The following is a 25787-nucleotide window of genomic DNA, read 5'->3' on the forward strand; positions in this document are numbered from 1 at the left end:
CAGATGCAGAAGCAGTGCAGAGAAAGCCAAAATCAAGATAAAAAGACAAGTTTGGAATCACTCAGTGCAAGAAGGAGGAGCAGGAAGGATGCCTTAAGTAATCTGAAAAGAGCTTAAGTTGAGGAAGTAAAACTGCAGGAACATGACACTCAGAACATGAATTTGAGGCAGAGCTGCTCTAAGAAACCACAGTTGAGGCTGATGTAACAGTAGAAAGACAGAACAGAGCAACCCTGCTTTACAGAACAGTGAGAAAAAGCAATGCGGCTATTCAGGACACTCATCTGATAATGGCAGGGGATGATGGAATTCAGTGTCACCTGTTTAGTGTGACAATAATAGTTACTCAGTTCAGAAAAAAAAAAAAAAGGACAAGTAATTTTTATGGCCAACCTCTCAGCCTTGGGAGCAGTTTCATTACCAGAGGTCCAACATATTTCTTCATAAAGTTTGTGAATGAACTAGGCAAGAGTTCCTTTGGCAGTGTAAAAATACTGCTGTCACAGATGGGCTTCATACAAATGTGTGTTTGAGTTACTACTGTGTCCTTTCGCCGCGTCTGCCCCAAATCCTAAACCTATACCAGCCTTCAAATTTCTCTTATTCTTTCTCATCACTTGCAAACATAAGAGAGAATAAGATATTGTTTGTTTGTTTTCTTTACTTGATAAGAGACTAGTTTTTCTCCAGTTTGGTGGTACTCCAAGTGAAAAGGACAGCAGTTACACTCTTGGCAACTGTACAGGGTTGGGTTTTTTTTCTGTTTTTCCATAAAACACTTCACTGTGCCAGCTTTCTGAGTAACCTTAGAAATAATATACTTTTTCTGACAGATAACAGCAAAGTGTAGTTAATAAACAAATTAGACCCATATGAAAATGTGATTCATACAAAATGTCATTATTCTAAAGAATATGGTGGTGCATGGCTACCAAACAGGTCATCCTTATAACATCAGCCTTCAAATCAAAGTCCTCTCCCGGACTTTTGCAAAGCTCTTTTCCAGCTCTCCAGCAATTAACAGGTGCTATACTGGACCTCCATTAGTAACAGAAGAATCCCTTTTACAACAAAGCAGAAAGGCCCACCATAAAGCTATTCAAAAAGAACTGTTTCCTCAAAGAACCTCAGAGATAGAGTAAGAGGTATCAGATGGTTTCAATGAAATCATATGAAAACAGAAAAACTTCAAAAAGTTTCAGATAATTAATTGGCTTTTTTAGCATTTAAAAAAAGAAGAAGGCAGATGCAAAGAAGCATAAAAATCCATTATGGTAGCAACCCTTTGATGGCAGTACGTACGAATCACTGTTTCCTGCAAAGTCTGGCTACAGTTCAAAGGTTTGATAACATGCACACAGGTGGTACAGTTCGCACTAAGGACAGAAGGATTTGACAGCTATCCTGGTTTAGACACCAGCATAGCACGGGATTTAAGTCAGGCAACAGAAGTGCTCTCAGTCCGTCAGTGCATGTGAGGGATCACCCTGCTACACGATTTTCATCCTGAGACCTCATACGCACGCACCGAAGGCAAGTAGCTGTTGCTGGCATCATCAGTCAGAACAAACACACGCCTGTGATTAAGACAAATGGATTTCAAATCCAGAATGAGTGACTTTCAAGGAACCATATGCTACACAGAAAAGTTTATATATAAAACCCCTTGTTTCTCTACCCCATGTCAGCAGCTCCAGATCCAGCTCTAGCGGATGAAGGGGATTACTGCAGAAAGCCAAGGAGACTGGCAGTGTGACAGGCAAGGACTAGGAAGTCTATCAGACATGGGAGACCTGCCTCAGCAACTGACTCAGCTTCTGATCCACTTTATGAACTTGGCCAAACTGCTTCTTGGTGCTACTACTCTTCTCCCAGACTCTATATGATCTTTTGCAATCAGGCCAATACTTTCAAGGCAGTGACTGCCCGTCATTAATTTTGGTGGGAAACAGCCTACAGGCTTGAATAACACCTTAGTAAAAAAAGGGGGGTGATTTTACTAGGATCTGCCATGCCAAGAATAAAACCATCTTTTCACTTAAATAATGAAGAATTCCCACACAGTTAAACTTGTTAATATTCTTTAAAAATATGTACAGCTGGAAGAGTGGCATGTTGCTCTCATTCACAAGTTTGCTGTATCCTTACTGACGCCTACAATCTCCTCTAAAGGTCTGTATACAGAGACATTTCTCCCAGGGTCCAAGTTTTCTATTCACATCCTTTCTTTCCCTTTGTCTCCTGCTATGCCCATCCTTTAGCAGAGCCCCTCAGCCATGCAAACTATTTGTGGTGTGACATGGAGAACTGGTCCAAGCCTCAAGTGAGCAGAAAAATAATCTGAATAAAAACAAACAATTTATTTTTAACTTGGATGGGTTCCCTGACTGAGCTTATTCTCTACCACAACAGGTGTATCAACACATATGAGGAAGAAGTGGAGCAAACCAAGCTGCAGCTATTGCTGACAGAGAAAAATGTATGTATCCATTAGTAGGATAGGAATGTTTTTAAAAGATTAATATTGGAGTAGGGGTTCTCGCACCGGGGAACTCTTCAAACATCATAAAATGGACTTAATACATATTCCTTATGTTGTTCACAGTTTCCTTTGCCAGCTTGGCTAATTATACGATATTTAAGTTTAAACATATGTTGCCTCCCTTGCAGTGAATCCTCTCCTCCTACATGATACAGCAGTGAAGTCATCTTGCTGACTTCAAGCTGAATCCTGCACCCTCTCGAGTAGGTAGGCATTTTTAGTTTATCTGGAAAGCAGCCCTGAGAGCACAGCAATTCTCACTGCAATAAGCTACTGGCTCTACCACCACAAGTATCCTGAAAACATACCATCCAGCTGCCATATGTTGAAGAACCAGCATAACTTCCACCACCCAGGGCATATGGTTCTTAAAATATATGAGACAACATGCATCTGCATTAGTGTGAAAGGTGAATCAGCAGATCAGAGGCTTTTACTTCCCTTCCCTCCATACCACTACCAACTGACTAAAAGATTTTTCTATTTTATTTTTATTAAAAACAAAACACATAAGAAAGAAGAAAATTCCAGATGGAGGGAAGTGGCAAAAGAGTAAGCCAAAAAGAAGTATTTAGAAGGGCAAAAAAAATCTTGTGGCCCTTTATGAACTGTCATACACTGCAGACAGAAAAATCTCTTTCGGTCAGTGCGTTCCACAATACAAGAAGTGCCTTCAGTAAGCAGAGCAGCGAGTGCACCACAATAGCTGTGTTTCATTAGCTTAGCATAGCAAAGTAAAGGACTTAAAGGGAAAAGGCAGCAGATGAAAATTATTGCATTAAATTAACATTAACCCACAAACACAGAAAAGGCATATAATATTCAGGGCCACTACAGAAGCTGTAACTCAGAATTAATGTCTACAAAAGATGAATAATCCTGCTCTGACTGGGATTCAAAATCTTAAAGCAAGAAAGTTCTTGGGGGGAAGGAAAGAAAGGAAAGCATGGCCTGGTTGAAGGTATCAGTAGATAGGAACACAAATTATGAAACAATGTGCTTCCCAAAGGACTAACATGTTTTATGTTTTATACAGACATTGCCACACATTCCTTCTCAAAAAGGACTTTGAAAATAAATCTAAATTTAAGAACTGTAAATTAAATAGATGTGAGAATTTAAACATTTAGGGCAGAAAAGACCAAAACCTCAAAGACTAAAGCTAAAAATGTGGACTAGAACACAGCCAGCAGTGATGGCTATAATTCAACCCATGGATGTATTTGTACAACAGCTCATAGGTCTCGATGCCACGAGGGCTTAGAAAATAACAGTATCACCAAAAAAATGTACTAAATAAATCTAACTGTTAGAATGGAGATACACATGGCAAACTCAAGGGAGCATGTTTTCCTCAGACTGAAGAGGGAATTTATGCTAAGCATGGAGAGGGGAACTAATTATTTAAAAAAAATTAAATAGATGCTGAGTTACAGTACCCATTCATTTCATCTATGAACAGGTACCAGAAGTAAGCAATGACACTATTGGCCAGGAGTAACAAAAATCCCAAGTTCTTTCTTCCAGTTCTTGCTGAAAAAACACTCCGGTCAGGCCCTCAGCTAGCTGCAGGGCAAAAGGAAGAACTAAGCCACCAACTGAGGTTTGAGGAAAGCCATGGTAGAAGCTACTATCAGACCAGCTCTAAGAAGACTCCATCAGACCTGGCGCCTTGTTAGCCACTGGCCATCTGAATTTACATGGCTCCTCTAATTGGAGAGTAGTAATAAGTTCCACTTAACAAACAAGCCAGCATTTGGAAACAATTAACATCCTATTTTCCTCAACCATCATGTTCAGGGAAGTTTTTACTTCCCTTCTGCATCCCTGTAGAATTTAAAAAACTTCTAGAGATAAAAAAAAAAAATAACCCGTGGACTTTACAACTGCAGCAAAAGAAACCACCATGGTTTTGTTCTCTAGGATGCTTTTAAGCTCTGAAAGATTCTCTATCAGACATATTAAATTAATTTGTAATCCATCCTTATTGGACAGTAAAATGTTTCCTTTCAGTTAAGCTCTCCAGTCAAGCAAGATTTTATAACTCTTCATCTGTTTTTGTCTACCATCTGCACAGCACTATCCCATATGGGCACACAGGACTTTTTTTTTTTTTTTTTTAAAATGTTTTTAAGTCTCCTTCATAAGCAGTATTACTCCCCAGTTCTACTCTTTCCTTGTATGACCAGCACAAGACCACCTAAAAGTGAGTAAAATCTAGTACTTCATTGAAGTTCTGAAGTTTTTAATGTCTGAAGTAAGTGCTCTCAAGTACTTTCATTTAAACACTTTGATGAAATGTTGGAGCAGCCTGAATCTCACATTTGCCTAACCGAGCAAAGCAAACAGCTTCTCTGTGAGCAGCCACACTAAGGTAAACGCATCTGAATCTCTGATGTAGGTTTCCAGCTGTTTAATAAGGCTCACACTGGAGTTTTTCCCCTACAGTTTCTGCTCCATCCAGTTTCCTGTTTTCACAAAACCTATCCGAACTTTGCATCTTTGAGACCTCTGTTGCTGTGCTGAATTGGCTTGTACTGAAGAAGCCGATAATTTAAAAGTAACTAGAGAAGGGAAAGGGTAAGACACACAGATCCCATACATGCAAGCAATTGAATCTGTTGCTGCTTCTAAGGATAGCAAGCTAAAAATTGGGGGGCGGGGGGTGGGGGGAGGAAGGTGGGGATGATGGCTCAAATTTTTAAATAGGATCCCTTCTTGCTCTCCATACTTAATACAACAGTTCACCAGCAGAAATCCATCCTGAAGCTTTGGGTTACAAATGCAGGAAACATGAAGTCACAATGACATTTAAACCTGAGGTTCTCTTTTATATGAGATTTTAGTTAATCCTTTCATTTCATTGTACAAAATCTCCTTCCAGTTCCAGCAAAACCTGGCATTTCTTATCAACCTTATAACTTCTGAACTTTCCAAACAAGGATTCAAAGTTTAACAGCTTTAGAGTTGTTTCTGGTCATTCTTATATTTCCATCGGTTATTTGCATAGTCATTCCCACTCTGATTTAATCTTTCCTTTCATGATTGCCTAAGTGTACATAGAAAATGAGAACAGTAAATCAAACCAAGCGCTTGGCAGGCATGTATTGGTGAGATCACAGTGAGATCCTGGAACAGCACAGGCCCTCTCATATGGAAAAGACTTGTGGAGTTCCCATGAAGTTTCAGTAACTATCATCTGACCCAATGAGCAATACTGAGATGGACACAGCCCTTCGAAACCAGCTGTTAACTAGTGAACACCCAGGGAGGTGACAAAATTGGCAGCTACAGCTTCACAATTAATGTGACACATTATGCGATCAAACCATATTACAGCATTAACAAAACTGGCACAGACCAGGGCTTTTTAATCTAATCACATGATGGAGCTCAGAGGTAAAAAGTAAGAAGTAGGAGCACAAAGCCCTTATTAAAAGGTAAGCTTGAACACACAGATGGTTTCATTTCTCTGATTTTCAGATCCCTGGACTGAAAAAAGAACAGGTTTTACGGGGTGGAAAAATAAGGTATTGTTTAGGAAGGGTGTACTTGGTCCAAGCAGAGTAATAAAAGAATTACTTAGAATGTGTTTGTGATTCATCACGGTTCAGTATCTTCTCATGAATGCTAATGCATTTCAGAGAAATGGAAAGGCTTGTGCAGGTGTGACAGAAACAATTAGTCAGTTATTAGTAAGCTGCTGGCTTCAGTACTGGCAGCCACACTCCTGAAGCTGTATACCACATAAAGGGCCTGACAGTAACTCTTCATGCACTGCCCATACTTAGTACCACCAGAATAGTCAGGACAACAAATTAGATCTACAAACATTTATTTCTTTCTCCTCACTTTGCCTGCCTCCACGGTAAAATTCATAGTTTAAGCAAAATGGTACATGCTTATTCAGTGTGGCTCATCTTCACAAATGAATGTAAGAAAATAAATCTAAGTTAATCCAAAAGCCCCCAATCAAACAGTAACTCACTGCCTTCCCTCTCCAAGACCTTCTAAAAAGGTGCTTATTTCAGAATAAGTATATCTACATAGATCTGTCTCCATGGACCAGCACACGCAGGCTGGTTTAAATTTAAACTTCATCTTGCTTTAGTACAACTACTGCCTCCACCAGTAGCTTTACAGCAAGCAATAAAACTTTATTCTGTTTTAACACTCTGGAGATCCACTCATTTCCACAGAACTTGCACAACATTTAGAGAAAATTTTTGAATGCGTTGCCTGTTACCCTGGTACCCAGCATCCTCTTCTAAAGCAGAAGTCAGAACAGCATGAAGGACTATTCAGTTTCATTCATTTTCAGCTTTCAAGAAAATATACTATTATCCCTCAGTTGCAAACGATGTTCAAACCTTAAAAGAGGACCCTCCAACAGATTCTTCGGAAACAAAACTCAACACCCAATGTTTTCTATGAGCAACAATACAACCCAAGCAATCACACTCCAACAACTGCAAACCAGCAGTGTGCCTACATCACTGAGGAGCAATCTGGCTCCGTGCCTCACTGCACACCCGAGACACCCAACTGCTGCAGTGTAATACTCATGATTACTACAAGAAAGAAATTCTGGGTTTTATAGCATAGTGGATTTCTGAAACGAATAGCAAATAATCTACTAGTGGCTTAATTTATACAAAATTCTTAGGGTCAAAGGCCAGCCAAATGAGATGAAAGCCATTAATCAGCAGACTTCAGACTTTTGATGAAGAATACAGCCACTCACCTGTGTCCTTTATTCAGCCACAGTTCCCATTAAATCTGCAGGAACTCAGTTTCCATCTACAGTTTAATGGCTAATTTCTTAACACTCACAGCCACTAAAAAAATAAGCAAAGTCCCTGCTGCCCCACTGTGCTGTCATACACATGTGCATGGATAGAAAAGCCAAATATTTTGATTAAAAGAATGATTCTTGAATGCAAAGCACAATCTTATCCCCTAAATGCCTAAAATCTTTATAGCAAGACCTTCCAAGCTGCTTAGAAAGTAGCTATTGTCAGAAGTATAGCTGCATAAAATGGGTGTTTCCCACTTAGCTGACCTGACCCGTGCATTTATTTTCTCTATCGTTATTCACGTCTGTACTGCAAAAAAAAAAAAAAAAAAAAAATATAACCCATATTGTGCAGAATCAACAGGATTACTTCAAAAAAAAACCCCAAACCTAAGTGCATATTTCAGTGTAATTTAATGGGAATACGGATCCTTCCAGTTTTCACACCCACCCACCCACCTTGAAAGACCCAGAATAATCTAGGATTGGCCTTAAAAGCTCAAGAGCTTCCTAGCTCAAGAGCTTCCTTACTCCCACTGCAGCCTTATGGTAGACAACCCATAATGCTGTCTGCTGACGACTCAAACAGGCTCTGCAACCGCAGACAGAAAGGATGCATAATAAAAACAAAGAGGAGAAAGATCAGTCATGGTTCTTAGAGGAAAGCCAGTTTGTATGGGTCCTGACCCAGAGGACAATCCAAGTTGTAACAGGGCTTCATCGCTCACCCCAGAGGACGCAAAAGTTGTCTATGACCACGTTATAATCTTGCCTTGTCACCAGCTAGAGATTTTGCACCCAGGTAGACTTTATATAAAAATAAGCATGCGTTACAAGTTGTGGAGGAGTGAGATGTTACTGAGGGATACTTACTGGGTGAATGTGCATTATACATCACACTTCCATTCCTCAGAGTCAGTTACAAAAGTTACATTACAGCCCAGCAATATTCAAACTCAATTTCCATGTCCCTGACAAGACTAAGCTTGTGTGGCCAAGTCAGAGGAGAAAACCCAAAGTAGATAATTATGTATCACATAGATTTAAATTACTAATAAAACACTAGGGATCACCCACTCCCTGTTCCAGGCTTATCTCGGAAATAAGACCATGCCTAAATAAACTGGACAACACCCTCCCTTTTTGGGCCTGCTACCACTGTCTCTTTCTGCTTTCTTGCTTTCTCTTTCTTGATTTAACCTTATTCTGCCATTGTCAAAAGTTTCAAGGAACATGAATGTTTTTTCAGTCACTTCTTTGCAATGCCAAGTTCTGCTTTTCACTACCAGTCTTGGTATCCCCCTCTCCCTGCACAAACTATACTCCATTCTTTCAAGAGCAGCATTTTCTGTTGATAGTGCCAGAGGCCAGGAAGGCTCCTAGCAGTACAGCTCCAACAAAGAGACTGAAACTGAACAATCTCTTTTTTTGTGAGAGGAGATAAGGAAGTCCAAGACATGTTTTTTTAAAAGGAGAATAAAAAAAAAAAATGCCTCTGGCACTGGCAGTTTTTAAATAAAAGCACATAAATTTTCCCCTCCAAAGGGGCAGGTAGCATACAATGGCTTTCATCAGCAATGACCACCTGCTACTCCTACCTACATAAAGATGCTCTGCAGAAAAGACATTCTGCTGTGGGTATCCGAGATCCACAGACATAAATAACACTGCAGTAATTCTACCCTGTTTCTGTTAAATCAAACGCTAAGGCGAAATGCTACAAATTTCTGCTGCTTCTTCCCAAGACACTCTTGCTCTTCTTTTGACAGTTGTACAAGGCAAGCCATTAACAGAAGACACTATTGTTATTAGAAATACTTTAAAATAATTACTGCAGAAAGATGCATTATTTTATGCAAATGCTTCATCAACACAATCTCATTGTTTATAAGGGTAACGATGGGGAAACCGCTGCTACTAAGCCACAGTTGTTCTACCAACACAACATCAGAGAAGGTCCTTCTCTTCCTAAACACAATTATTCTGCTTTAGTAGCACAGCAGCAAGAAAGAAGCAGATAACTTCTTCCCTTATAGTACCCAAAATGTTTTACATATAGCAAAAGCCTTTGCAATTACCACATGCAATCACCCTCAGCTTTAACTAATTTCCTGAATTCCTCAACGGGACCAGAAGTAGCTGAAGACCAATGTTAGACCTTAGAAAGGAAAAGTAACTTTGACTATTTTGACAGTCTGCATCAATTTCTCATACAATTCAAGGAAGGCACCTTCCTTTCTTTGAACTCATTTTTTCATTCAACACTGTTAAGTGATGGCCTGTGAACCCATGGACCAATTCTCTCCACAAAGAGTCTACACACTGGTCACAACTGGAGAGTCAACATTTACAACACAGTGTGTCTGAGATAATTCTCTTTCTTCCTCTCCTAAAGACCAAACTCTGCAGTGGTTTAACACCACTGGACTGAATGGCATTTTGTCAACAGGAGAAAATGAGTTAAGCCAGCAGTTTAGGATTATTTTGTTAACACTTTTATTGGAAATATTATGGGAAATTATTACCAGCTTTCATTGCTGAGGCCAAGACCAGCTCTCTCCATTAAGACAGCAGAAGTTGCAGATGAAGTTACTCTTTGACAAAATAAACTCAGATTTTTTTCAAGTTCTAAGTATCTAGACATGAAGTTAATATGAATATGAAACAGAAAATTATGGGGAATGCCAAGGATTAGTATTTTTCAACTAAATCACATTGCTACTTAGTGATTTTCTTCTACGGACAACATTTACTAACACAGAGCAACTACTGCCCAAGAGGCGGCACTGTTGCCTACAAAATTATTGGCACAATCAACTCTCTCTCAGTGAGGAAAGACAGAGCCAATGGTCCTTCGCTTCACGCAATCGAGATGTTTCCAGAGAGGTCTCTCAATACTCCTTTTAGAGGTTGTGTCAGTGGTTCAGTAACATTTTGAAACCGCCTCTGCTCACATCTGTTGACAAAGCATCTTCTAAAAAAAGCCCCTTTTTCTTTGACTTCATGTTCATGAGGCTTTGTGCCAGCACCATGTTAAGAAATGAAAGCAAACAACAGTATCTCAAAATTAATCCAACCATCAAATACTTTCTTCTTTGCCTCCAGCGTACACTAAAAGAGTTCCAGAATTTTCACCTACAGCAGATATATAGATCTATGCAATATAAATACTGGACAGTCAAACCTACACAGAGCTGCCCTGAGTTCCTTCCAGTGTTTGTCAGAAGCTCTTGCACTATCCAAGGAGCTTCACTACCATTATTCAGTAGATGGAGCGGTTCAATTCTGCCTATATTTGAAAAGAATTGCTTGTACGTCATCTCTGCCCAGTTAGGCTGAATTAGCTCAAAGGCACTACAGCTAGAGCAGTAAATTCATATTACAGTCTGAAAAAATAGTAGGAGAGAACAAGAGTTCCCACTGCTGGTGCGTACTGTCCATGCTTTCCCTAAGAAAGGAAAATCCTCAGCTTTTATTTAGAAAATAGCTTGCAAATATATCCCTTTATGTCTGCATTCTGCCTACTATCTATCCTTGCATTTTAACATTGAGATGATACTCAACCGATCTCTTAGCTTGCTAACTGCTTCAGATTATCTTTATTAATACAGAATACACTCGTTTCTTGCTCCCACTTGTAACTCCTCCATAGAATGGGTAAAGATAGAGTATCCATGCTGACCATACCAGGCCTACCTGTCTGTCTCTTTCAGTAAATACTGTGGATTAAGAGATCTTACTGCGGCTCTCACAAGCTAATGGTATCACCACTGATTACTCTTTTTTAGTGGCTTTTTCAGTCAAACAACAGATCCAGATTAACTTTTTAAAAAAGACACTTTTCTTCTGAGGCTTCTCTAGTGCCTCTTGTCTCATGTAATATCTGTATGAAATGAGAACACACATGGACTACCATACTTATAACACAACTCCCTTTCCCTTTGGCTAATGCTGATAATGCAGTTAATTACATGCATAGCTGTAATTACATGCATAACTAATAGATGGGTATCTCAGCACAGATGAGGCTGCTGGAAACATACTGGGATGAAGAAGCTAGAAGATCTAGAAAACATTTTATGAGCCCTTCTAACTGGGGTTACACCTACCATTTCATTCCAGAAGGTGCACCTGAATTCTCCACTCCTTTCTGTGAGAATTCTGCTAACCTTGAAACATTGGAGAGCAGCTGCCCTGAGGATGCACTCCCTTAGGACACCAGTTTTTACTCAACAGGAAGACTGAAATGACATCCTTTCAATGGCAAACCAATGACTTATAATGTTGCATCCTTTTAGAACTATGTAGCTGCACAATGTAATTTCATTACAACTACATATCTCAGAAACAGAACCTGTAGCAGAATACGCTGGGCCAGCCCAGGCACTGTCTGAATTCAGGTGCAGACATCAGTGGTCCAAAAACTGCACTGACTCAGGCTTACTATTTCCAAACGAAAGTAAAACTACTGGTTGCCTAATTGACTCCAAACTACTTGCCTGAGAAGCTTCCTCTCTCTTCAATCCATATCCACAGCTGGAGTCTCTTTGTTACAGAGGAGACAGCTACAGACAGGACATTCTCTAAAGGGGGCCCTCCACTCTGAATTTCAATAGATCAAGAGAAAAAAACCTCAAGACAGGAAAGCAAGGCTTATCCCCTTAGTCAAGCTTATGGGGACCAGTGAACACAGCAAGAACAATTAGTTGGAAACAAAAGATCTGCGATTTTACTTGAGTTTGATTTTCTACTCTAGTTTGGTGGTTCTCTATCTACCAGTTTAGGGGAGGGAAGTCTGACTGCTTTTTCCCTTATGCCATGACTCCTTTCATTAGAGAAAAGTAGCCCACAGGCCAGCACAGTTGTTTTTACAACCTTCATATATTAATTATACAAAATTAATTCAATGCTAAAAGCCTCACCATCTCTAGAGTGAGGTGAATAATTTTACAAGATTTAAGCAATTTGGAACATAACAAAAAAAATCTTGAAACCTAGTGTTCTAATTTGAATTCACATACCACCACCACTGAATTGTGGATGTTTTGATCCCTCTGGCATATAAGCCAGGAAATCAATTTAAAATTCCAGTGCAAATAGCCCAAGACCATTTTATTTATGTGTTTATTTTAAAATAGAACTCAAATTCCAACTTGGATTTAAAATTATGCAGATTATTTTCTTCCCTTCTCCCTCTGCACACATCTCTCCTTTATCATAATGTGTTTTCTGACTCATTCGCAGCTGCAGGGGATGAAGTCTTTGAAACTGCTGCCTTCCAGAAAACCATCCCAATACAGCACAACGCTAACAACTCTCTTTGTTATACAAACACACTCTTCCAACAAGCTAACTTCCTAAGGTAGCTGAAGGAAAATATGGGTTATTTTTGGCAGGTCAAGAAATGAAAGCCCAGGTCATTTGATATTTGAGAAGTTTATGAAAGATGCTGTACATGTTATAATCAAAGGCTAACCCAAGACATAAAGACCGAAATCACCAACATCTTATACAGCAGGAAGAACAGAAGCAGAAGTTTCAATAGGTCAAGTCCAAATATGTCACAGAAGAAAGCTAGGGCAGAAGAAGGCTCAGAGCAACACACAGCAGAAGAGATGATATTTCTCTTTCCAAATTTTATACATTGCTTTCCACAACTGCACTTCGGTAAAAAATTCACTTTTTACTACAAAATACAAAAATCAGTCTTTTCAAAAACGACAGCATAAACTGATCTACATCTAACTTTAGTTACTACTTAAAAAAAATTACTGGGTATTTTTGCTCAATATATGCGCCATATTTCATGCCCTTTGTTGTCTGGAACTGGCACTATCTGTCAAATCTTTAATTACTCACCATAGTTATGGTTAAAGTTGTATTAAGTTGTCCAAAGTGGAAAAGACCTGATATTTCCTTTCATCTTTGTAGGCTTTCGGTTGGATCTTTCCCCCGCCCCTTAACAACCTTCTCCTGAGTAGTTAACAACCACTACATCAAATGCCCTCTTTTGCTCTCCGAGGGAAGTTTTAATTTGTTCACATTTTCCGCCTTTTTTTCAGGAAAAGACTAAACACAACAAGAAACGAGTATGCATATTCATAAGAGTAGAGATTACAGACCTACATACACTATAGCTCAGAATTAGACCTCAAGTCTAGACCTGAATTTTGTGAGTTTGGTCAGCAGAAGAGATGTCAGAGCACTTGTGAAGAGGGAGAGTGGGAGGTGGGGTGAAAAGGTTGATAGGAGGAATGTACTTGAACCACAGGGGGTAGAGTTTCAACAGATGAGTGCCCTGGTGCTTGAAGAGAGGGTTAAAAAAAAAAGAAAAAGATAATTTCAGAAAAAAAAAAAGAAAGAAAATTACAAACACCAATATTCCAGGATTTAAAAGCCTAGTGACCAAAAGGTATAGCAGATATCCTTTCCAGAACGCAAGGACCAGTACTTACGTTTGGGGAAATTTCTTTTTCCCCTTGGTTTGGCTGAGTGTTATTGAAAAAGTTTGTCCAAAAATCCATGCACTGAGTCAAGACTTATCAGGTTTCAATTTCCAACTGAAGCCACGACCGTTGCTATGAAAAGTAATGTGCAATTATATTCCAGAGAGCAAAGCAATGGAAAAGACTGTATTGAAATGTAAGAAAACCATTCATTGGCACCAAGAGTAAAAATCGTATTATACTAACCTGTGTCATAGACATTTTTCTCCTCTTATTATTAGAGAAGAAATATGCAAATCCACTTTATTGTCTTGCCAGAGATTATTATGTTAATACTTATAAATTCCTCATGATCCTACCGCAGATTAACATCTCTTAAAACATGAAGCAACAATTTAAAGAGTCACCCCCACTGTGGTCACCCCAGCAAGATTCAACAAAGTGTACAGCAGATTGCCAGTCTACCCAACTGACTCAGGCTCACCATATCCAAACTAAAGTAAAACTACTGTTTTCCTAATTGATTCCAAACTGCTTGCCTGAGAAGCTTTCTCTCTCTTTTGCTCACGTGAGGCATCTTTGCCAAGACTCACATATCCCTGGCATTTCTGCTGGACTAACAACGCATGCATATTTGTGAAAGAGAAAGAACAGGCAAGCAGAATTTTCACTTCAGCTACAAATTCAAGCACCAGAATTCATGCATGTACTAGGAATATATGAATAGTTAGCTAGGTCAATTCTATATCTATGGAAAAAAGTGTTGAAAACAGCAACATTTTGTAGAAGTTTATTGAAATACCAGTTTAGCCAAACTCTTTCCATTACTCCAAAGCACAGCAAAGATTGTTTTAACTACATTTTTTAAAAAAAAGAGTAAAATCATTCTCTTATATTCTCAAGATTTATGCGTCTCCTATTACTACATAAAAGATCAAGTTGGCATCAGAAGAAAGAGATATGAGCTTCAAGTCAGCAAACAAATACAAAAACTATACTCTTTACTTACAGCACGTGCACAGTCACAGGGTAAGACAACTACATAATTTTACAGAAGTTTCTAACAGACTAAAGTAGAAGCCTTGACTCTTCCTATTCTTACTATTAAGCTGACAATGAGCTAGAAGAAAAAACACCTCCAAATAGCACCAGCCATCTAGTCCCAGGAAATGTACATAAAATTTCAACGGAAGGAGTAAGCTTAATGTGCTGACAGAATTATTTGAGACCATTGTCACACCCTGCATATCCCTCCTTATGACCAACTTCGAAATGTTAGATGTATTTGATCCACAGGTTGTCAGCTTCATACATTAAGAAAAAAAGGACCACATGGAGCATTTTGTCCAAGTTCACACACACTCTCTGATTGGCAAAAAGGTCTGGGGAATTACATCATCTTCAAGCAAGCATGTATACAAGAATGGGCATTGAAAGCCATCACATCTCAAGTTCTCTTAGAAGCAGTGACCCATCCTCCCTATCAGCTGAAGCAAGCTCAACAAGAAAAAAAGCCATATTATCATATATGTATTCACGTAGCTGCAAAAAAGTTACTCTGTCCATGATGACGCAGTATTTCAGGGACAGTTTTACACTTCATTTGCCCTCTCCTAAATTAGGACTGTACAGTAAATATTTTGAGCAAGAGACTTTGAAAGAACATAGGAGATGATACACACTTCGGTCCACAGCTTTTCCTGCAAATCTTAAATAAATTATTTAACTAAGTAATTATCTAAGGGATGCTCAGGAAAGAACTTAAGGCCATGACAAAGTCGGTTAAACCATGAGAGTTGAGATAAATAAATACATCAAAGATCAAAGAATAAGATACCATGCAAGAATAAATTATGAGGAGAATTTAACTTTGAGAAATGAAAAAAAAAAGGAAGAAGACAACAAAACAAACACAGCTAGGACACAGCTATTATGTTGTAATAAATCTGCTCGGGAACAATTTATTTTCTTATTCCCCCTCTCCCTAGCCTCTTCACAGAAGATGATGTTTCACATTCACTTTAAATCAATCAAATTCCACTTGAAAGGGGAAGTCTTTTCCCCTCAGCACTGACGAGTAGCTCCCAATCCCTGCCTTGCCCTATCACTAGCTCCTGTGGAGCTCTGCAGTATTATTTGACTGTAAATGGAACACAGTAGACACATCAGTAAGTAGACTTCAAATCCTCAAAAGCAGGAAGAACGTTTGCCCAACATCTTCAGGTAGTATATTCTGCTTTCTAAAGAACTCCAAAGGCTGCTCACTAGGAATGTATCAAACTGAGTTCATTTGTACATAAACTAAAATACTTCTCTAAGGGGACCTCTACCAGCACTGGCTTAGTCTTCTTCGTAATGCGACTTAGTGCTGAACAGAAAAACAGCTTGTCCATCACTTCTACTCTCTCACACCTACCTTCCCCCTCCTAGCAGCCATTGAGAACAAGCCTACTACAGTCAAATCAAATACTCAGAACGGAAACTTGCCATTAGGAGAAATACATCAATACGTAAGTGTTTGCAAACAAGCACTTTGTGAATCACTGTTCACCTTGCTCTTAAGTACAAGCATGTGCTTTACAAACCAACCTGCTCAGCAGCTTGAGAAATTAATAGCTTACTGAATGGGTACCAGACATGTGGCACCAGCCACTTAATCTCTGCCCATAACACAGAAGTTTTATCTGTTTCAGCTCTGACTAAGATAGACAAAAGGAAACACATTAGCTATCCCCTGTGGCATAGGCTTCTCATTAATTTTCCTCTTAAATGCTAACAGTGATCAGAAAACCGAGGAAACTAGCAGAAAGCTTGCGACATTATCCTTCAATTTCAATTGTGTCTCCCAACACTTGCCATAATGAAAGATCACACCACAAAACCAAATCCTTACAAATAACTTGATGCAAAAATGCTGACTGAAAGACCCCTTCACAATTTTGTGATTATTGTTCCATTCATCTGTGTAACACCATATGTATGCAGCTTATTTTATGTTAAGTGTCACATATATATTATCACCCTTTACAATCCGCACTATCAAATGCCTGCCAATATACTGGCTTCTGCCAATTGCTTTTAGTTTCTCTTTCTCCCCTTTTCCAGTGTTATATTTGGACAGAGGGGAAAAAAAAAAAAGAAAAGTTAAAAAAAAATAAAAGGGTGACTGACTCAAGTAGAAGGAAAATTATCCTAAATCCTTTAAACAGTTGCTCTGTTAAATTGACACACTTTAACAACATGTACTTGGCACATTCCTCTTGCCACGAATGCAAGAACCTTTTTCAAAAAAAAAAAAATCATTCAAAGCAGGGAAATCTTTTAAAGACACAGCACAGACCTTACTGAATGGTGGTTTGATGGCTGTTACAAAGCCATTTCTAGTCACAAGCATTCAAACCCCTAAGAGTTCACAACCATAAAAATCTCACTTTGAACTCTGCTTTTTAATAGGATAATTACTGAACAGGGAGGCAAACCTGACCAACTCATTCTCCTCCAAAGTCATACCTTCAGGATAGTGCAGGGATACAGCAGAGGAGAAAGTCTACTAGACCCAGGCATAACTGTGCAGAGAAAAAAAGCAGAAGAGGCAACGGTATATTTGCATACTGCGGGGATGTATGTATGATGTTGTCTAGCCTCCAGGGTTCCCAAAATCCCATCACTTTCTATGAACACTTTTTCAAATACAAGAACATACTGCACATTCCCACCACAGCATGGCAAAGAGAGGTCCTATACCTTAAAGAGATCATTTACTTCGAGGAAACTGAAAATCAAGTGATGGCTCAGTCACACCTCAAGAGGAAAATTGTACTTGATGGCCTCATCCACGTCGCAAGCAAATCCTTACCTGAGAATCACAGACTTAGAAATGTTGTGGTTAGCAATATATCCAAAATAGAAGCCTGTCACTGGAACAAGAGGACACTGCACGTTAGGGTGCAGGTGCACTGGCAGAGATCGACAGAAACCTTTTCCCAGTCACAGTTAAATCTATAGACTTCAGCCTTTCACTCTGTCACATACTGAACCCACTCCTAGAATATCAAAAGAAGAAAGTCACACAACTTATATGTAAACATAGGGGCTCTGCTCCCTGTATATCAACACGGAAAACATGAGATCATAGTCCAACACTACTTTGTGGGCTGGACACTGTAAGAAAGCATGTCTATGAGCCTAAACCTTAAAATCTAAGAGATTTCTACTAGGTAGAAAAAACAAAGAGCGGAAGGAAGGGTGGAGCACCATGTTACTCTTGATCCGCTATTCGCTACAGAGCAGCACTGCTGTCAGGAAGTACAATACAAACAGCAGTGGTTTAGTGACAGTTATACCTTTATGTAGCAAAATAAGTTTTTTTTTTGTGACTACTGTGGTGAAGGTGCATTAAATAAATCACTTCTTAGGACAATGTATGTAATATGCTGCACCTGAACAGTGAGAAAACATAAGTACTTGCTTTTAAGAACACATGTGGTCAGGTTATACCATAAGGACTACTGAACTGCAGATACTTTCAGTCACCACATAAGACTGCTACAGAGTAAGTAGGTAAGAATTTTTCCTATCTCTTCATCAAAATCCATCTGATTGCACACATATTAAGTTTTACCTGCCACACGGTGAACATAAGGAAGAATATCAAAATCTTTCCCCTCCTCTCTATTATTCATTAAAAAAGTCCAATACCAAAGTTGCAGGCTACAGGGAAGTGTGTTGTATTGCACAGCGAGTTTCAAACAGATTACAAAAAGACATAAATGGAAGTCAATTACCCCTATGCAACCCCAACACAAGTAAACTGGGAATCACCTGCACTGCTGCACTGGTCAAATCACACAGTAAGATTCACAGACTGCATTGACAGTATCTTTCGATAATAACTATTTCACATTATGCTTATGTTTTAGCCATATTAATATTTATTTTCTTTGACTGTTGAGTTTTTTGAAGTTGACACAGTACTTTAACAGCTTTATGATGTGTGTTAACAGATATTTTCCTAACAGCAGGAAAAGGGACTTCTACCAGCAAACTATCATCACTGTTCTTGCTCCTCATCTCGTTACTGGTCATAAGATTATAGATCCCTATCACGTACTTATACAGCTAAATAAAAAAAAAAAAATAGGAGGGAGACTCAGGGGGAAAAAACCCTTAAAGAAAGCAAACCTGCAGGTCAAACTGGAAAACTTTATATAAATTCAAATATATTTTCCTTTACTGTGCAGTATTCTGCATAAGTCACTCAATCAAGCAAAAATGACATGGAAAGAATGGGACTAATGCGAACAATGAATGATCCATAAACGTCTACAAGATTACATAACTGAGGATGAGACAGCATGCATGTGTGTGCAAATTTGGGGGAAAGGAGGAGAAAGAGCTAAAGGGAAGAGGAGGAAACAATGTCTTCAGTCACAGATACAGGACTCTGTGCAGTTCTTACTCAATTTCTCTTTTTTCCTAAAAGATAACAATTTTAACTGGGGGTAATTGGGCAGCGGATGGAAAAGGGCAAAAGAGAACCCATTTGCTTGTTAATACACTTCAAAACATCCCTTGCTGAAATTGCACCATAACTGCTGTATCATGGCATAGAGCTCACAGGCAACCATGTTTATACTAAAGCAATTAACACACAGTACATTTCCTGCACTCTTATTATCATTGGCACTCTCAGTGTGTTTGTTGCACATTTGGAGACTTGGCAGGTTAAGAGGCATTCATATAAAGTTAACAACAAAACGTTGCTGATTTGAAATGTACTCACTGTTGTTTCTCAGTAACTCCTATATTTACTTTACACCATTCTCGGGGAAAAGACGGACAGTTGTATTCGTCCTGCAAGGAAAAGATATTCAAAATAAACTTTATAAAGTCTTCGAGCCAAGAAACTTGCACAACGTAACTTTCTGGACCAGATACCCACTGGCTCTACAGGGCTGCGCGCCGGGGCTCTGCATCACCACCACCCGTGGCTCACAACAATAATTTCGTCTGAAATTCATCAGCGTTTCGGTCACTTGTGCCAGCATAAAGCAGGGACAAGGCTCACAGAGGCACCCCCGCATCACCCAAAGCCCTGGAAGGCCGGGTCGAGGGGGGAGGATGCTCTCGGGTACCAGCGGCACCGAGGGGAGGAACGGGGGAGGGGGGGGGAATGCACTTGCTCCAAAGTTGCGGTTCTTCCTCCCGAGCGGCTGCGCGGACACTTGCAGCGCCCAGAGCCGCTGCCCGAGCCTGACCCCGTGCCTTGACCCGGGCGGGTCGACGCTGAGAAACCCTTTTAGCCCTGCCACCCACCCGGCACGGCGATACGACGCGCGGGTCCCCCGCCCACCTCGCGGAGATGCGCGACCCCTCACCAGCGGAGTGCGGCCACCCGCCGCGGGGACGGAGCGGGGAGGAGGAGGTGGTGGTGGGGATAGCGGTGGAGGAAGAGGAGGAGGAGGAGGAGGAGGCGCCGGCGAAGTCGCCGGCTGTGGAAGAGAGAGGGCAGGGCGGCGGGAGGAGCCGTTGTGCGAGGCGGGTCGGGTCGGGTCGGGTCCCCTCCCCGCACTGACAAGCACGAGGCTGCGCTTCCTCTTCCTCGCAGCATCCGCGCCCGCCTCCCCCTGTTGGGGGACCGGGGCAGGTGCGGGGCTCGCCTGCCCCGTCCCGTCCCTCCTCCTCCCGCGCATCCCACCCCTCCCCGAGGCTCTCTGCCCCGTCCCGTCCCTCCTCCCGCGCATCCCAACCCTCCCCGAGGCTCGCCGTCCCGTCCCTCCTCCAGTGCATCCCACCCCGAGCATCTTCCCCGAGGCTCGCCTACCTCCCGCGGCGGCCGCAGAGCGGAGATGCCCGGCCGCTCCCCGCACCGTGGGAGCTGCCCGCGGCGCTATCCTATCCCGGGGGGGGGCTCGCAGAGGCTCGCGGCCGCCTCTCTCCTCTCCTTTTCCTTCCTCCTGCTGGCCGAGATACGCCGGGCGGCCCGAGGGGTCCCGCGGCTCAGCAGCACCTGCGGGCGCGGGGGGATGTCCCTGCTCCTGCAGCGCCTAAGGAGGGATTGGGGGGCTGCCTGCGGGATAACTATTTTGTCCTGTTGCTTTTCTTTCCCACGATGGAGCAGCCGGAGCCGGGCGGGGGAGCCCGGGACGCCGCGGGTCAGGCCGGGCCGGCAGAGGGCGGTATCGCCCCGGCTCCCGCCCCGCCGGGCTCTCCGAGCATCCTCGGAGCCCTCTAATAGCTGGGATGGGATGAGCGCCTAACTCCCTCCTGGCTTTTCCTCGCTGGAAAAGTGAAATATCACATCTCTGCTTTTTGTTCTGTCTTCCTAAAACAAAAGCAGTCAGTAAGCTTTTATGTTTTTTTATTTTATAAATACCTTAACTCATAGCTACCGTGTGGACTACACACAGTATGCGATGCTACAGGCCATTAAATCATATTTTCTAATACTACAGATACTGAAGTCATTTTTTCTTCTTTTTCCCAAAGTCCTGTGTATTTCACTTTGACTCCGGTACAAACCAGTGTATCAGAAACAGCATATCAAAAATGGTGTGGCCAGCAGGTCCAGGGAGGTTATTCTGCCCCTGTACTCGGCACTGGTGAGGACGCACCTTGAATACTGTGTTCCCTTCTGGGCCCCTCTCTACAAAAAGAATGTTGAGGCTGTGGAGCGTGTCCAGAGAAGAGCAACGAAGCTGGTGAAGGGGCTGGAGAACAAGTCTTACGAGGAGCAGCTGAGAGAGCTGGGGTTGTTCAGCCTGGAGAAGAGGAGGCTGAGGGGAGACCTTATTGCTCTACAACTACCTGAAAGGAGGTTGTAGTGAGGAGGGAGCTGGCCTCTTCTCCCAAGTGACAGGGGACAGGACAAGGGGGAATGGCCTCAATCTCCACCGGGGGAGGTTCAGGCTGGACATCAGGAAAAAAAATTCACATACGGGGTCATTGGGCACTGGCAGAGGCTGCCCAGGGAGGGGGTTGAGTCATCTTCCCTGGAGGTGTTTAAAAGATGGGTAAATGAGGTGCTCAGGGACATGGTTTAGTGGCAGATAAGAATGGTTGGACTCAATGATCCAAGAGGTCTTTTCCAGCCTGGTGATTCTATGATTCTATAACTCTAAAACTGTAGCCGTGAAGCCTTGCTTCACGTTAAAAAAGTGTTACAGCAACTTTTATTGTCTAGTATAACGAAATCTACTCTTTGTGAACTATCACATGGTACGTGAGGGCCAAAACTTGTGAAATTACTGGTTCTAATCTTGCAAATAATGAGAGTATCTTTATGCAGGTTAATAATTCCCAGTGATTATCTTTAAAACCACTCTCTTGCAACAGCCAGGTCCTCAGACCACAGCGATGCTGTTATGCATCCGATGACATTTAAGGCTCCTTGCCCTGAAAATACCACAGCCGCTTACTGGGATTTTATGTCCAGCAGAATTGCTGGGGGCTTTCGAGAAGAGGAAGTGAGACTTGACTTTCTTCTTAGGCTGTAAGGTACCGTGTCAGCAATAGGCTAGATCTCAGCAAATATTCCAGTGTGAGGCAGTAAGTGTCATGACTCACCTGAGTCATACATTGCTATATTTATAGGACTAGAGTGCGGTCTCTACCAAATGACAGGGGCTAAGAGTGCACCTCAGAAACATGCAAGCTCCTTTTCACAGCTGCAGAAATAGAGGGCAATTGCCTGTCTGCTCACCCTTTCTCCAGCACCTCACGGGCTGGTGAGGGACACAGGCGACAGCAACAAGCACCAGGGGAGCTGGCAGGAGACATCATGGTTCTGCATAAGATTCCACAACAAAAATTCCCCCTAGTCAAAGAACGTTTCTTTAAAGTCATTGAGTTTTAGCACCTCCTTGAATGCTATGGAGAAGCTAGATCTTGCACATTCAACTGGAATGGGTTGGTTCCTGTGTTTAGTATAGATTTTAAAGCACCTTTTCATATTGCTTTTTTAAGGTAGAACTCCAAAAGTGAAAATGTGAGGTGAATATGTAATGTAATTCTTATTATATATACTGAAAGCACTTATCAAACCGTCTCAAGAGTTTCTTGCTGCTACACAGAGTTTATTGAAAGGACAATATCAACACCAAGCAAATGGCTGTTCAATTTGCATTTGAACTGTTGCTGTAATACCAAGGTTTTTTTCTGTATGCGTTACCTGGATATTTGGTGCTTGAAATGAAAGCAAAAATTGTTTACAACTTAGAAAATGGTATGTAAATATAACATTAAATATGCCAGAAAGTTTTGTTGACCTTATTTTCCACTCTTACCTCAGGACCAGTTTTCCATTATGTTTACACAGGGGGACTTGACTTTGTTTGTGAAGATTAACACACGTATATATGGTGGTAGGAAACATGTTTGGAAAAATATTAAGAAGGAACAACACTTCAAATGCAACATTTTGTTCACTCTATTTTTCTTTTTCTTTCAGGCTCAGCAGTGAAAATCATTAAAATTTATTTCAGCTGTATATTACCACAATAGTTGGATTTTAAACAGTGGAGGAGAATGTTTATTTAACAGTGTTATTCTTACACAATTTAGAAGAACAAGTGTGAAGAAAGTTCTACTAGTTTATGGGGATAAATTTAAGCACAGCATTCTGTTGTAATGTTCAAGAGAGAGAGCAAACCGGAAATTTAGAGAGCATGTTCCAGTGAAGACTTCTGTTCATCCATATCCATATAGAATCATAGAAACATAGAATGGTTTGGGTTGGAAGGGACCTTAAAGATCATCCAGCTCCAACCCCCCTGCCATGGGCAGGGACACCTCCCACTAGATCAGGCTGCCCAAGGCCCCATCCAACCTGGCTTTGAACACCTCCAGGGATGGGGCATCCACAGCTTCCCTGGGCAACCTGGGCCAGTGCCTCACCACTCTCATATCCATATCCAATATCCATACTATTGCAACTACTGTATCGATAGTAGGATTATTTTTGTTCTCCAAAAGCCCAGGGAACTTTTACTCAGAATACGTACGTATAAAAGTGCTGGGCTGCTATGGCCACTTCTTGGTTTATTTAGTAGTAGTCCTTTCTGTGGTGTCTGCTACCAAAGTATGTGTTGTCATTACAACTGATACTTTTACAACTGATTGGAGTTGTCCTTATGATGTGGGCATAAGATATTTGCTAAATAATTCTAGAAAGCCAGAAGAGGGAGTGCAGGAACAGAAAACACCAAGAATTAAGCATTTTAATTTGTACGGTTATTTCAGCTAAAAATAAAAATTAAAAAAGGAATTTCCAGGAAGGACTCCTGCTTTGCTCTGCTGACAACAAGGATGTTTTAAGATAGTCCAGTAGGCACTAATCACCCTCTGTAGCCTGGTCTGTAGATATCTCAACTTGACTGTCCCAAAACTGTAGAAAGCATCAAAGCCATTAATCGCTCTTGACAGTGAATACCTTATATCCTAGGATCCTGAAAGCACTCCTGATGATTTTTCAGCAAGTTGAGTTTTGCCATAGTACTTCTGGCCCAAACCTTCCTGAGGCACAGATTATTCAAGATGACTTTTGTTATGCTGTGCTGGTTTTGGCTGGGGTAGAGTTAATTTTCTTCAGAGTAGCTGTTATAGAATGGGACCATGTTTTGGATTTGTGATGGAAAAAGTGTTGGTAATTCAGAGATGGTTTTGTTACTGCTGAGTAGTGCTTACAGAGCATCAAGGTTTTTTTTGCTCCTCACACCACCTCACCAGCAAGTAGACCAGGAGTGCACAACAGGCTGGGAGAGGAAAAGGCTGGGACAGCTGACCCCAACTGACCAAAGGGGCATCCCACGCAGTAAGATGTGAAGCTCAGCATGTAAAGCTGGGAGAAGAATTAAGGAAGAGAGGGACATTTGGAGTGATGGTATTTGTCTTCCCAAGTAACCCTCATGGGTGATTCAGCCCTGCTTTTCTGGAGATGACTGAACGCCTGCCTGCTAATGGGAAGTAGTGAATGAATTCCTTGTTTTGCTTTGCTTTGCTTGCATGTATGGCTTTTGCTTTACCTATTAAACTGTCCTTATCTCAACCCATGAGTTTCCCCCACTTTTACTCTTCCGATTATTTCACCCATCCCACCAGGAAGGAAGCATCTGTGTGGGGCTAGTTGCCACAACATATTCCCTCTAGCAAGCATGGCTGGATTTTACTGTACTTACAATGTCTATGGATGGCCTTTAATAATGTCAGTATTTTAATTGTATATAAGTAGTTGTCTACAGAATCTTGTTCATAGCCATTAAAGCATACGAGGATGATGGCTGTGATATAGAAACAAAATACAAGATTATTATTGCATTTTTACTTTTTAGAAGTCACAGATAAACCTTTATTTTGACAAGGCTTGCTACCTGTTGTGTCTGAATGAAAACATTTTGTCTGTGTTTACATGCATGCATGTGGATGCACAGTCTGTGAGATATTTTTCAATAGGTCCTGCTGATCTGCCCTAAATTCACAACGACATCAATAAAAATGGCCTATATCAGAAACTTCAAGATCATGTTTCTAAGTGCAGTATGTTTTGCAGATCTCTGTACTCCAGTCCCTAAATGACAGTTGTCAATTTGCTTTATAGATGTAGATTTGTATCAATTTTATATTTTTATATATATTCATATAGGAACATTTGGTGACGGATGGTTAAACCAGGTAGTCAGTATGAGGTAAGGGTTATTATGACTCAGTTTTAGTGTACCTATTCAGACTGTAAATCTGCTGCATATGCATTTATATATAACACAGGTGGGGAAGATGATGACCTTTGCGGAACAGCCAGCTTAATGAATAAATAAATACATCTCATGTAAGACATGTTTTAATTAACCTACAAACAACCCCATTCTAAAAAGTAGTTTAAGTCTCTTTATGGACTCATTTCCATCTTATCTGGACATAGATTTACAATAAAATAAATTGTTAAAAGTTAAGGTTGTGAAATTAGAATATTTATGTTCGTCACACCAGTTATGAAATCCAAGCATGAACA

The 25787-nt window shown here is 41.0% G+C and overlaps 1 protein-coding gene across 4 annotated transcripts in view; it reads right to left on the reverse strand.

Annotated features, from left to right (window-relative positions):
- The window catches only part of ELMO1 (engulfment and cell motility 1), a 305172-nt gene extending 284546 nt beyond the window's left edge, over positions 1 to 20626 (reverse strand). Inside the window, exons 1-2 of one of the 4 annotated variants that reach the window (XM_054058818.1) lie at positions 20607 to 20626; positions 19566 to 19636 (exon numbers count right to left, since the gene is read on the reverse strand). The gene's annotated coding sequence lies outside the window, so the exon portion shown is untranslated. Of the gene's footprint in view, positions 1 to 17639; positions 17657 to 19565; positions 19637 to 20135; positions 20318 to 20606 lie in introns of those variants that run through there. The other 3 variants (XM_054058816.1, XM_054058817.1, XM_054058819.1) reach the window with 3 other exon arrangements.
- Between the last annotated feature and the right edge of the window lie 5161 nt (positions 20627 to 25787).

The sequence above is a fragment of the Cuculus canorus genome, chromosome 2 (genome assembly GCF_017976375.1).
Source record: "Cuculus canorus isolate bCucCan1 chromosome 2, bCucCan1.pri, whole genome shotgun sequence".
NCBI classification, from domain to species: domain Eukaryota; kingdom Metazoa; phylum Chordata; class Aves; order Cuculiformes; family Cuculidae; genus Cuculus; species Cuculus canorus.